Here is a 14,240-nt window from a genome sequence, read left to right as displayed (position 1 = left end):
GGCTTGTAAAAGAAATACTAGAAATGAAAACCAGTTAGGAGTCCATTATGTAACACAGGTTCTGAGAACAAACACTTACTGAACACAAAGCACCACACTTGCATTTATTCATTTCGACTTCAAGACAACCTCACAAAATAGGTACTTACTTTTACTTCACTTTCTGCCTGAGAAAAATGAGGCACAGAAAGTAGCTAGCCCAAGTTCAGAATTCTGGTGGGTGAGGTTCACAAATCAGGTTTGACTGAGTTGAGACTGTGCTGTGTCTCTAGTGACAAGGTGTGAACTAGGGCAGTGGCAGAGGGTATGGGAAACGTTTCTAGTGCAGAATCAACTGATTGTAGTATGATCTGAACTGACTCTAGATTAGACTTGGAAATGGAGAAGACAGAAAATCAAAACCTGAAAGATTTCTGGCCCAGGTGTCTGTAAGTACGCACATCACAGGCCAAAATGACAGCACAGGCCTGAAAGCTCCAATGTGGCTGCCACAAATGCAGAGCTACTGAATCTGTAAGTCTCACAGCAGAATGTGGACCTTAAATTCTTCATTTCTGCGATGCCACCCAGCCAGGGACTAAAACTTCTCTTAAGGGACCCTCAGTGGAACGTGAAGTATTTCCTACAGTAGCAGGCCAACCGTATGTGACACACTGACACCTCCAGCAGCTCCCTGGTTGCCATTCTAGTCACTTACTTTTTATGTTACTTTCTTCTTGGTCCTCCTTTTGGTGAAATTATTCATTAACTACGTTTTTATCATCAAATAGAAAAGTTCAAAACCAGGTGGTCAAACTGAAACTGATAAACTGTGCCTACCCTTAGTGGTTCTGATTTAAAGGTTTTCCAGGGTAGATGTTCAAACGAGTAGGTAAAATGAAATCTGTGAAATCAATTATCCATGCTTTTCCTAAAATCTAACAACATAAAGAGTTCAAACTTCAGTGTACAAAGGTAAGGTATCAAAAGGCTCAAATGACATTTAAGTTTGTAGTCTACATGTTTATATCCACGTTTCCGTTAAATAGGTAGTAACTTCAAAACTTCAATACCAGTCATTTTCCTCTCGTTTTCATTGAATCTTATTGTGGCTTGTGTTTGGATGTGTCCCAAGCCTCACACAGTTGTGGGTGAGGGGGCTTTTCAGAGGTGACTAGATATAGAGTGTGTGGTGGTCAAGAATGTGTGATTACAAAATCAGTCCACTGATTGGTTTGCATAGTTCTGTTACACCTGCCCTAAGGCAGGTAGCTTGCATAAAATATAAAGGACAGAAAAAGGGCTAATATGCTCTCACATGCCTGCTTGCTATGGACTATTTCTCATCTGTGTTGCCTTTCTGGCATGCCACGCTGCCTTAGATCCAGCCATTCACAGACTAATCCTGCTACAAACAGCAAGCCAAATAAACCTTTCTTCCTTTAATTTTAGTTGTCAGGTACTTTGTCTCAACAATGAGAAAAGTAGCTAAGAAAAATCTTAGAACTGCATCTTTTTCCAAAGCTTAGGCACAGTGATAAATAACAACACCATCTTTAATGACTCTCCAAAAGGTGATCCACCCTCAGGAATTATGCTAGCCACTCACCTGTGACTCCTCATGTGGATGATTTGCTGATGAGAACAGTCCTATAGCCTGTCTTTCAGACTAAGCCAGATCCTAATAGGTGAATCCCATTTTTTTATGTTGAGCCCATCTAAACTAGCTCAGGTAGAGTCACAAAACCCAAGTTTTTCCCTTTCCTTCATATTTTTCTCTCCTGTTTGGCAGATATCATTAATGTATTAGGCAATAGGTAATTTGTACATGTTGCATTATTTGTAGCTTGTCCTTTAGAAACATGCTGGTGTCAAAGGATTCATTTCTTATATTGTTGCAGAATTCATCATTGTCTTTCTGTCCTTTATTACCTTTACATTCTTAAGAACCAATGAGAATTGGAGTCATTAGATGCTTTTTATCATCACTTTCATGGACATCACATGAGGTTAATAATGTTTATAAAACCTCTTATAATTAAAATTTCCACCAACTACCAGAAAACAGGAACCAGTATACAGTTAATACTGTATTACCACCTGCTGTTGGCAAGCAGAGTTGATTCGTTTTTGTTTGGAAGTGTGGCTTTGCTTTACCTATCAAAGCTAGTAGATAGGGCCACTATCTCATTTTTTAAAGCCTGATAAAGGTTAAAAACAACCATTTCTGGAAACATCTTAAATTGCTACCACAATACAGCAAATACTGGTGTCTATTGTTTCTTTAACTATGAAGGTAGTAATAATTTGGTAAGATTTGCTTTCAGAATATATTTATCTCTGCAAAACCATGATAAATGAAAAAATGTTTTCATATCACACTAGAGATGACATTTCAAAGCATTCCTGGAAAAATTCATACGTTTTCACAAGCAAAGTTGGCTCATTCATAAGTAGAACTTTTTAAAGCAATGTATTTATAGAAGTAAAGAATATTAAGAAGACCACTAAATAGAGAAAACAATCAGATTCTCATTCAATCTGCCAATCATTAGTTCTGTGAGTTTGGTCAAAACATACTCAGTTTCTTCATATGGAATTATAATGCATACCTACGAGTCTCTTGAAAAAAAGTTTGGTCAAAACATAGTTTCTTCATATAGAATTATAATGCATACTTATGAGTCTCTTAAAAAATTAAGAGAACATGCGAAAATGTTTGAAAACTATGAAATATGATAAAAGTTTTAAGCAGTCTCATCTTGCTTAACTCAAAGTTCCTTACAAATACATATACACTCATCAAACATCAACTAATTTATTGGGTGTATATTTGGGGGCAGAGATCTACATCTATTATATATTCCTCCCAAAATTTGAACTTTTTTATTTCTTAAATTATTTTCTTTTTCTTCGCCCCTTTTTTTAAATGAATATTCCTATGTGGCCCAGGCTGATCTCAATCTCATGGGCTCATGGAATCTTCATGCCTGAGCTCTCTAAGTAGCTAAAACTATAGGCACATGTTACTGTACCCTGCTTGGCTTTCTTTTTAAGCATTAAAAAAAATAATAAAAAGAAGAATCTAAGACTGTGGAATAAAAATAAGTATTTTGATTTCATACACCAGTGATTCCTTTCATGGTAGTACTAACATACATCTAAAACTGGTATTAAGTAGAAAAATAAATAACAAACCCCATTAAGAGAGAATTCATAAATCTCTGTCCCTGAATTTAAAATGTTTCCCTTTGAAATTAAGAAGTTCCATTGCCAGCACCCTCTGGCATAGAGGACACGCAGGCCCAATAAAGCTGCATTTACACACACAGCTCTCTCAACTTCTTGAATGCTAGATTCATTTTCAAAATAGTATTTTACCAGTTGTTCCAGTTAGGAAGGTATATTGTTAATGATGCTATGTTCATCCTTTAATTTTTATTGCTGTTATTATGGAATGGCCTGTTCAGTATTTCTTGAAAATTAGCATTTTCTTTAGCTTATTTTCTGCTGAGAAGTTTTTGCAGCAACAGGTAGATGATCTAAGGATCTATGATACCATCTATGGTATCTTTTGCCCCTCAACAAGGTCTCCGAAATCAGAAAATTAAAAGGGTTATTTCTTCAACTTATAAATAAAAGATATCTTTTTCAGTGCTACAGCTTGGCCAATTACAGCTGTTAAATTTTACTTCTACTTTTCTTAACAATGCAATAAGGCCAGGGAGATACTTCAGTGGCACAGCGCCTGCCTAGCAGGCACAAGGTCCTGGTTTTGATTCCCAGTACCAGAAAATAATAATAATACAATTAAACATCTCATAAGAAAATCCAATAATTGAGTTGAGCAACTCTGAAGGCACCTAATGGAAATCTATATTGGCCCCCAGTGCTATTTATATTCCCTCTGGTTTCATTCTCTAGTTTATTTCCTCATTAGGTTAGAGAGCTCTCTTTTATCACAGTTACTGTTGCCGGGAACGATAAAATCAAGGTGGAGAACAAAAGCTAGCAGGAAAACAGGGTTACTTGCTGCCCTCTCTCCATCCACACAGCTACGTTCAAGTGAACATTCCTATAGGAACTCCTTTACAGTCATGTTTACATAATTGACTCAAATCCAAATGTAGACAAACAATAGGTGCTCCACCAAATATGAACAAGGACTTTTCTAAATATTTCACTGCTTGTTACCAAACTAGGTTGCAGGTACTTGAGCCCAGGTTACCCTGCTTCTACCTCTATGCCCTTTGTATTACACATGCAATTATGTCCTAAGGGAGATGATTAAAATGATGAGATTGGCACATTTTCTTTCACTATGATCATTTTTCCAGCTTTACTGAAGTATAGTTAAAATTATAATCATATATTTAAGATATACAACATGTTTTTTTGACATATTTGTACACGAGGAAATGACTGCCACGTCAAGGTAACCAATATACTCATCACCTCACATAGTTACTTTGCATGTGTGCATGTGTGCGTATGTGTGTGTTTATTGAGATCATTTTAATGTATTCTCTTAGTAAATTGCAAGTATGAAACACAACATTATTAACTAGAATCACTATGTTGTACATTAGATCTCCAGAACTTATTTATGGTACCAAATAGAAATTCAAACTTGATTATCATCTCCCTATTTTTCTCCCTACTCCACCCTAACCCCTGAAACCACCCTGCTAATCTCCACTTCTGTAAGCTGAATTTTTGTCAATTCCACATATACGTAAGATCACACAGATTTTTGTCTCTTTATGTGTGTTTTATGTCACTTAACATAATGTCTACCATGTTTATCCATGTTGTCAGAGATTGGAATATTCCCTTTTTATTAAGGCCAAAGATCTTCTATTATATATGTGAGTGTTCGCATATGCATGTGCTATATTTTTTAATCCATTCATCTGTCAACAGACATTTAGACTGATTCTGTAATTAGCTATTCTGAATAATGGTGCAATGAATGTGGTAGTGCAGACATCTTTTCAACTGATTTCCTTTCCTTTGGATATACACCAAGAATTGAAATTACTGGCTCCTGTGGTATTTCTCTTTTTGGTTATGTGAAGAAATTCCACACTTTTCTCCATAATGGCTGTACCAGTTAATTCACATTTATGCTAGTATACAAGGGTTGTGAAACCGGTTATAAACTCTGTAGATAATAAATCTCACTATTGTACCAAACAAGAGACCAAAATAAGAAGTAAATGATTAGAATGAAGTCTAATTATTCTAGTTAGATTGGAAGTCTGGTGGTTGAAGGTGCACTCTTAGAAGTCAGGTGAGCAGAACACTATAGAAACCCCTATGTGTGTAAGCACTGGAAATGAGGTCCTCCCCGAATGTCACAGGTGGGATGAGATGAGAGCGGGCGTTGATGGATGCATCAGTATGTGGCTGCAACTGAAAGGTGGTCCATCAGGGTGGAGATTAGAAGAAGAGGTTATTTAATGGTGGCACAATGCTATTATACACATCACATCTAGTGGAAGAAAACTAGAGAAAAAATGGGATCACTCTACCATTTTAAAGACTATCTGACACATCTCTCCCTTTAAAAATGAAGAAAGTGAAACCTTATACAGTTAAGTGATTTGTGCAAGTCCATATAGCAGGTTAAAAGGAAAGCTAGGACTAAAACCCAGACTCTTAACCCTCTTTCCAGAGTGGAAACCTTGAATAGTTGTGCTACTTTTTATGGAAAAACATTTCCTCTCATTCTCTGATGCTGGACAAACATGGTCCCAGAAGCCACATATGCTTGACTGGAACAGGTCAGTAATCATTAGTTGATTTTGATGACTGCAAAACACCAAAAGTAACTTTATCCCAAAGACTACTGAAATTTTGAGGTCACTGCACTTCACTTCCTCATCATTTATCCACAAAAATTATAAGCATACATGTACACATGAAACAAACTTGTACATATTTAACATATACCATGAGTTTGTGGTACACAACCATAAAACCATTTCCACCTTGAAGGACATAGCGTATCCATTGCCTCCCGAAGTTTCCTTCCATCCCCTCTATCAAGCATGCATGTCCCAGTATGAAACCTGGAAAACTTATCAGGATCCTGTCTCAAAATAAAAAGGGCTGTGTACACAGCTCAGTGAGAATACCTTGGGTTCCATCTCCAGTACTATATACATATACACACACACACACACACACACACACACACATATATATATCATATACAGTTGTAATCATTATATTTAAATAATATATACTTTAAATGAATGATATCACTGAAAAACCATTTTACAGGCAATTAAAAATACTTTATTGGAGCAGGACATGGTGGCTCATACTTGGAATCTAGCACTCAGGAGAGTGAGGCAGGAGGATCCCACAAGCTTTTATTTAGGTTGAGCTGCAGAGTTCTAGACCAGCCTGAATTGCAAAGGGAGACCTCATCTTGAAAAATGCAAAGCCAAGATATAATATACAATTATATTATATATAATTATATTATATTTAATATATAATTATATAATATACAAAATAATATATAATTCATATGGCTCAGTGATAGAGCATTTGCCTAACATGCACAAGTCCTGGAATCAATCCTCAGTACGGCACCAAAATAACTGATTTATTGGATAGATAAATAATACAAATTTTGGCTGAGACACAAGGATCACTGAAAGTTTGAAGTCAGCCTGAAATACATAGCATCTCAACCAAATAAATAAATCAGATATTTCATTTGAGAATTCAAATCACCTGACACTTGGTTTTATATCAATAGCACTGGCCCAGTAATATCATGAAAGTAACGTTTGCTGAAAACATGGGAGAAAAGTCTTTACTGGTTTTGAGTGGTGAAACTTACAAAACTTTTGGAAATGAGATCAAACTTCCTGGTTAGTTCACTCCAAAGACTAAACCACAATAATTATCAGGCTCTTTAAATTTCATTTTCTAATACTGATGAGAGTTTAGGAAGTTCTGGAAGTCTCCCAGTGTAGCAATAAGACAAAATTGTTTTGATGAAATGATCATGAAAAATACAGAACACAAACTTATTGTTCATGTTGTAAAAAAAAATCTCACTCAGCTCATAGTCCAGAAAGACAGCATTCTAGAAGTCTTCCCAGCAACTCCCTGACCTGGATGGCACATGCACACTTACACCTGCAAAGGAAGCTGGAGGGTGTTTCTATCTGGTTACACTGTAACTCCAAACAGAATTGTGTTTCCTTATGCAGGAAAAAAATAAGAGGATGGATACTGAGTAGACAACAAGCAACAGTGGCCACATGATCAGGAACATTTTACATTTTCAGGGCCAGGGATACAACTCAGTGGCCCAAAGCCTGCCTGGAAAATGCAAAGTCATGAGTTCAATCCCCAATACCAAAAGAAAAAAAAAAGAACATTTTACAGTTTTGCTTAAGTTTGACAAGTCAAAAATAATTGACTCAAATTGCTTACTAGCCTCAGTGGATCTTTAAAGCGTGTTAGGTAAAACGAAGGTAAGAAGAATTGGAATGCAAAATAAATACAAGCCTATCCCCACCTGTGTGGCTAGGCAGCTGTTCCAGTCCTTTAACTGAATCACTTGTAAGTCTCCAAAGTAAATTAGAGTCAAATCTTCCAACTAATTAACTGTGGCACAATTATCACAGGACTTAATAATTACTGTGCACCTGCCCTCACAGGCGCCAAGGGCAGTTGCCTGGCCTTGATTACATGTGCCGTACAGTGCCCTCTCCTCCAAGAAAAAGTTTTTAAAAGTTCACAGATACAGAACAAGACACAGAGAAAGCAGCATTTCTCCAGATCTTAAACTGAATAGACAATTCTTTACCACTTCCTTGGTTTCACAGGGAGAATCCTAAACACATTAGAAATAACATTGCATTTTGACTCCCAAAACCTGGGAGACTCCCCCAAAAATTTACAAAGACACAGTCCAGTGAAAGAAACACACTCACCTAAAAGTGGCAAGACCTGGGGAATTCTTCCAGCCCTAATATGGCTATAGGGAAAAGGCAACCCCCCATTCTCGATTTTCGTACCCATAAATGTCAACATTGAACCAAATAAAACCAAATAAACCTGTGTTATTTCTCCCTTAACAGTGGGCTAAATGAAGTGGATAGAATCCACACATGGCACACAAATACTAGAATGACAAGATACGAGTCAAGGGCACCAAAACGTGTTTACTCATACTGATCTCCAATCACCTCATGCAAATGCCTGGGTTTCCTAAACTAATGTTAACAGAATGAAATTTTAATGACTGAAAATGAAATGATTATGTTCACTCCAGCTGGAACTGTCACCAGCCAGTGTGGATTTTTGTTTTAGTGATAATGGAAAGTAAAACCAAAATGACTGCGTGAATTTAAGGTTAAAAGCTGTCACTGAAAGGTAAAAAAGGGCTACAGCTTGAGTCCTATCTGGAGGAGGCACATTATGATGAAGAGGATCAGAATACCCTGAAAGTGAAGCCAAGGACCCAGTTTTAGGAGGCACTTGTAACTCAGTCCTGGTTTTGTAGTTCAGGTTGAATCTTCATGACTCAAGGAGCAACTCAAGTCATGTAAGGCTCTGCTGGAAAACAGGTGACCATAGTTTTAGGAGAATGAAGACATCAAGGGCATAGGTATTACTAGTTTTGAAGGGTTATGAGATAGGAGAGGTCTATTAATAAAGCTTGTTCTGACAACTTTTAGAGAGACAGTCCCTAAGTACTTAACATGCCTGTATGCAGAACTGAGAAGGATTTGCTTTTGACCCAGAGTTTCACAAATGCAGGTCAAACTGTGTTCTACTTAAACTATTGGGCAGTTATAGGCCCAAGTAAAGAGTCGGTTTTTAGCAACAAATTCCTTTGAAAGTCCCCAGCTGCCTCAAAAGAAAGCACAAATCATGCTTTTGATGAATAACAAGGTAAGAGCCCTGGAGCTTTTTTTTCCCCCTTTGTCCATGTGGTGGTCTCTGACTATATCATGACTGTGTCACATTGACTAACTGACCCAACCTGCCAGCAGAAAAGTGTCACTTCATGGTGGTCTTTGGGATAGGGCTGTGTTTTACTTCTCTAAAATTGTGTGTTTAAACAGGAAAATTATGCTACCAACCCCACCCTGGCTCAACTCTAGGGTCCAAAAGCCTGCATTTGTTTCCAAAAGCCTGCATTTGTTTACTCTATGACTCTGAACCAGTAGAGGTACCCAAACTTTAGTGTACCTATGAATCACTGGCAAAGTTTACTAAAGATGTGAATTCCTAAGCCCTATTCCAGAGGCTCTGAGATACGGAGTATTTACTAAGTGATTCCAATGTAGATAATCCAAAACCCATCCTTAGAGACACACTAGTGATTTCAGAGCAACTAGGAAGGATCCTCATTCCAGGAAAAAAATAAATAAATAAAGCTTTTTAATTTCCTTAGGACATTACCTTCCTAAGGGAAAACTGAAATCCTCAAAACATACTACCTGTCTGTAAATAGGGGACAATGATTTTCAACAAGAAAGATTTAACATACCTCACTGAAAATCCTAAATCATTTTCCAAAGCAGAATGCTGAAGAATAGCAGAATGTGCATCTCAAACCATGCCACTTTTGCAGAACAATTATTTTGAGTTGAAGGCAATTCTCCACTCTCCATTTGCCTAAAAGCAGAACACAAATTTACAGTGGTGCTCTCTCCCTCCTTCCCCATTTCCCCAGCCAGGAAATGCAAGAGTGGATTGCACAGCTTACTTTAGACACTTACCAGTCTGGAGTGGGCACCAGATGAATTTACATAAACTTTACTTTTACTAATCTTGCTGACAGTAAGTTTAACCTATTCAGTCACATACTGCATTAGACTAAAATGGAATTATAAACTTCCTACCCCTAGTATTCTACTGTTCTTTATCTATGCCTAGCTATGTTTAGATACACAAATACTTACTGTGTTATAATTTCTCATGGTATTTAGTATAATACCATAGTGTACAAGTTTGTAGCCTCGGAGTGAAGTCTAGGCCTACATGTGTAGTAGGTTCTACCACCTACGTTAACATAAGTACACAATGTTTATGCAATAATGAAATTTCCTACTAACAATTCTCAGAATACAGTCCATTAAGTGATAGATGATTGTATTTGCCCTCCCACAATTTGCTATTACTAGAGTCTTAAGGTCCTTTGCCCTTACCGCTTCTCTAAAAATTTACTGTTCTTTGTTGAAGATGCTGCAAAAGCCAGAACACTAAAGTCACCTCTTTAATTAAGCCACATCCATTATTTTTAGTGTCTTCCATGTTTTATGGTTTTGAAAGTCTCCCTCAATGCTTCAACTTAAATACTGAAATTTAATTATCACTACGCTTGTATTAGGAAATGGAACCTACCTTGAAGAGGTGATTGGGTCATGAGGGCTCCACTCTAATAAATGGATGAGCGTCATTATTTCAGGAGAAAGATGCCTATCGTGAGAAGGGCTTTGTTGCAAAAGTCAGCTGACAGTCCAGTGTGGTGGCACACACTTGTAATCCAAGTACTCTAGGAGGTTGAGGCAAGAGACTCTCAAGTTTGAGTTCAATCTGGGTAACTTAGCAAGACCCTTCTCAAAATAAAAAATGAACATGGTTGAAGATCAGTGCATAGACCCCTGGTTCAATCTTTACTATGGGAGGGAGGAGGAGGACGAACCTATCGCTGTGCCACATGTTCCCTTGCTTTTGTCTGTTCTTGCCATGTAATGTCCTCTACTTCAAGGAAAGAAGGCCCACATTGAATGTCACTGCCTACATGTTGGAATCCTTCATCTTCAGAATATCACAGGCAGCTAAGTTAGGCAGAAATATTATAGGCAGTCAGATAGGGCTAGGCCCTTGAGAGCACCAGGACAAAGGTGAAACACAAGTGTGGCTAGAGACATAGCTATTGGAGACCAGGCCGCCAGATAAAGAAGAAATGACCAGGTTTGTATACTTCCTTGAAGGACAAACACCAAGCCTAATGAAACCTAGATAGACATCAGTCATCCTGGAAGGTGACCAAGGCCTCCATCATTTCCTAGAAAAGGTCTTTATTCTCTCCATGCACCTCCGTCATGTGACTTGTTTCCCCGCTGGATCACTATTACCTAAGCAACAATATTCTTATCAGTTAATCATAGCACATCATACCCATGTGGGTATTGCTATATAAAATTTTCCTATATAGGAGGGTCCATGACAACCCATCAGGCTACCCCCTACCCCCTGCTTCTCAGGAGTGCGATCTCGATCGCTCTCTCTCTCTCACCTTATTAAATATCTTCCTACACTTAACCTTCACTGTTCCTAGAATTCATTCTTTGATTTTTATAGCACACAAACTCAGCATATTAGACATCTAAAGGATTGGGAGTTATATTTCCCTTATATCAGATTTGGAGGTTCTGATAACCCTCTAAAAAGAACACAATGAACTAAATATATTGTCTTCATCAATTATCCAATATGTGGCATTGTTATCATTGCAGAAAATGGATGATGATCTATGCACATAGGAGACATACATATTAATAAACTCCTCTGTTCTTTGGTTGCAGGAGTCCCAGCTGAACACTCAGAAAGATAAAGGGAAATCATCTTTCCCTGTACACAATGTATACATCATCTTTCTCTCTAGAGTTCTGCCCAAAACAGCCTTACCTTCCCTTTCCCACCCTTCTTTAGGATGTGGGTCTTCACAATCTTTGACGAGATTTTTGCTTCCAGAAGCTCATCCACGCTGTAAGCTTTCAGCTGTCTTAACTTTTAATGAAACAGGTAATGGTTTGAAACCTATAATCACCTCCTCTGGATTAGCTAGGGATCTGAAATTCCAAGGAAGACCCTTATCTGCTCCTTAACTCATCCCTACTGGCACATAGCCAATCCTGCTAGCATCACAAGAATTAGATCTCTGAAATTCCACCATGGAAATGATTCAGAAAGCAATTCCACCTCCTCCTCCATAACCTGTGCTTCACATCCTGGAACACTAAAAGGAGCCCATACAATTTTCTTCATTTAATAAATTAAAATGTTGTAGGAACTCAATTTAAGGTTCTTTACTTAATAGTGTATTATGGAACGTAATTAAAACTGTCCCAAAACATGAGAATAGTAAGGTCCTACACAGTTGAATTTAAAATTCTCTGTATACCATTCACTGGAATGTGAACACCATGAAAGCTGAGGTTTCTTTTGTTTCCCAACTATGCCCCAGGCACCTAAAGCAATGCTTAGCATTTAAGAGGCTCTTGATAAATATTTGTAGAGCAAACAAATGAACAAATGACAACACCAAAAGCAGTGAATCCCTGCATGTCCAAACACTCTCAACAAATGAGTCTAAGGACACACACATGCGTACACACACACACACACACACACACACACACACACACCACACCCCATTTCATCTACCTCTAGAAACTAAGCCCATGGAGAGGTGTGCTGGAGTCTGCTCCCAGTTCACACTGGTAGCTTGAAATTGGACATGCCTGGAGTAGCTGCCCTGTGAAAACCACAAACACTACATCAGGGCTTAATGGAAGCCCACTGTTGATTACTTCACAGCATACCACTGACCCTGAGACTCATAATGCCTCTTCCTTGGGAACACAAAGGCAAACTCAGTTTCTGTCAGCTCTAATCAGAAAAGAAAGCAGTAATAGTCAACTTATTTCATAAAAATATAAATTCACATAAATTCTCTGGTTCAAGTTTTTCAAGTCAGAAGAGACGTAAATGTATACTAATAAGGCTCCTTTGTGAGAAGGTTACCCATTTGCAGAAAGTTACAATTAATGATAGTTAAGTGACCAAAGGGAAAAAAATCTGACCACAGGATGAATGAAGCATGGAGGATGAGCCTATAGAGAAGCTGAGAGTGGCTCTTTTGAATGGAACAGTATAAAATCATATATTCTGATTCTGACTACAAAGCATACTTATTTTCAAGCATGTTTACAGTTTTTACTATGGGCCAGTCATTAGTGCATTTGTTTAGCAAATATTACTCATTATTCCAACCATAAACAGCACACATATACTAGGGGTTAATATCGTCCAAACAAAAGGAACCCACATATACTAGGGGTTAATATCATCCAAACAAGAGGTTGGGAGAATGTGTTTTGAAAATTTAAAAATATATAGTTCTTGGTGGTCACTTATCACAAGGGGATTCTGAAAGTGGAATTGTTACCATGCTTTGTTTTGTTCTTAAATAGGTAAGTAGTTTTAAAAATTCCATTACTTCACTCATTTTAAAGAAAATAAGTTCAAAAGAAACTGGTTATTTTCCATTTTTAATGTTCTTCAATGTCTAGTCTGGAAGTAGGGAGGATCTGTCAAGTAACCTAGCATACTCTGCATAAGAACTTTCTTTTTTGGGAGGAAGGGTCCTTAGCTCTCTATCCATTTTTATCTTAATTTTTAATTTTTTTCTCCCTGTCAGTGATTGTTTTGTTTTGTTTTACATTTTTAAGCTTAACTAGTGGCATTTCTTGAATTAAGTATTAATTTGGTGTGTGATCTTTTTTATCCAACTCTGTTTTAGGCTGTCCTTATTTATGTACTAACTAAACTGTCCATCGTGCTCTATTACATTCCTCCCTCTGAAGAAGTATCTCTAACTGCCACTAATGAAAATTGGCAAAGGTCTCAACCTAGCTGCTTCCAACAGAAAGAGATCAGTGTAGGGGGCCAGCAATCATGGATTTAAAAAAAAAAGAGTTAATCTAAGGATCCTTCAAAAGAGGTCATGTTGGGGGAGTCAATAGCTATGAACTCTCTTCAGAGGGTTAACCTAGGGGAACCTAATAAAAGGAATCTGGCACATTTACTGTTGGCTCCATCTGGATAACTATTTCAACTTTGACAGCATCTAGGAAAACAGAAAAAAAATAAAGAGACTGTGGGGTGTATGGTTTTTAAAGAAAATTTTAGCCGAGGAATTTAAAGGTTCTTCTGGTGTTTTTACAGTGACCACTGTGGCTTTTTAACATTGTTAAACCATTATAAATTATACATGTAGTTGAACACTGCCAGCAGAGGCAAGTACAATGTTTGGAGCTTCCTTTTTATATCTAGTCTATATTACTATTATTTTTTATATATCTTTTTGGTGTTGTTTCTGGGTATTTAACAGTTAAAGAGAGACTTGTCATAATCAAAATTAACCTTTATGTACATTAAAATTAGTTAACGTTACTTTTGGAGCCATGCACAGAGTCTCTTAACTCTCA

At 37.5% G+C, this 14,240-nt stretch overlaps 1 protein-coding gene across 4 annotated transcripts in view; it reads right to left on the bottom strand.

Annotated features, from left to right (window-relative positions):
* The window catches only part of Gpr176 (G protein-coupled receptor 176), a 133,695-nt gene that overhangs the window by 89,903 nt on the left and 29,552 nt on the right, over positions 1 to 14,240 (bottom strand). The window contains exon 2 of one of the 4 annotated variants that reach the window (XM_063250298.1): positions 9,509 to 9,636. The exons of the other annotated variants lie outside the window; for them this stretch is intronic. The gene's annotated coding sequence lies outside the window, so the exon portion shown is untranslated. The remainder of the gene's footprint in view (positions 1 to 9,508; positions 9,637 to 14,240) is intronic. 4 annotated transcript variants of the gene reach the window in all.

Source organism: Cavia porcellus, unplaced genomic scaffold (assembly GCF_034190915.1).
Source record: "Cavia porcellus strain 051 isolate PalLab524CR breed Dunkin Hartley unplaced genomic scaffold, mCavPor4.1 scaffold_6, whole genome shotgun sequence".
In the NCBI taxonomy this organism is placed as follows: Eukaryota; Metazoa; Chordata; class Mammalia; order Rodentia; family Caviidae; genus Cavia; species Cavia porcellus.
The sequence above is the reverse complement of the archived record's forward strand: the minus strand, read 5'-3'. Positions and strand labels throughout refer to the sequence as shown.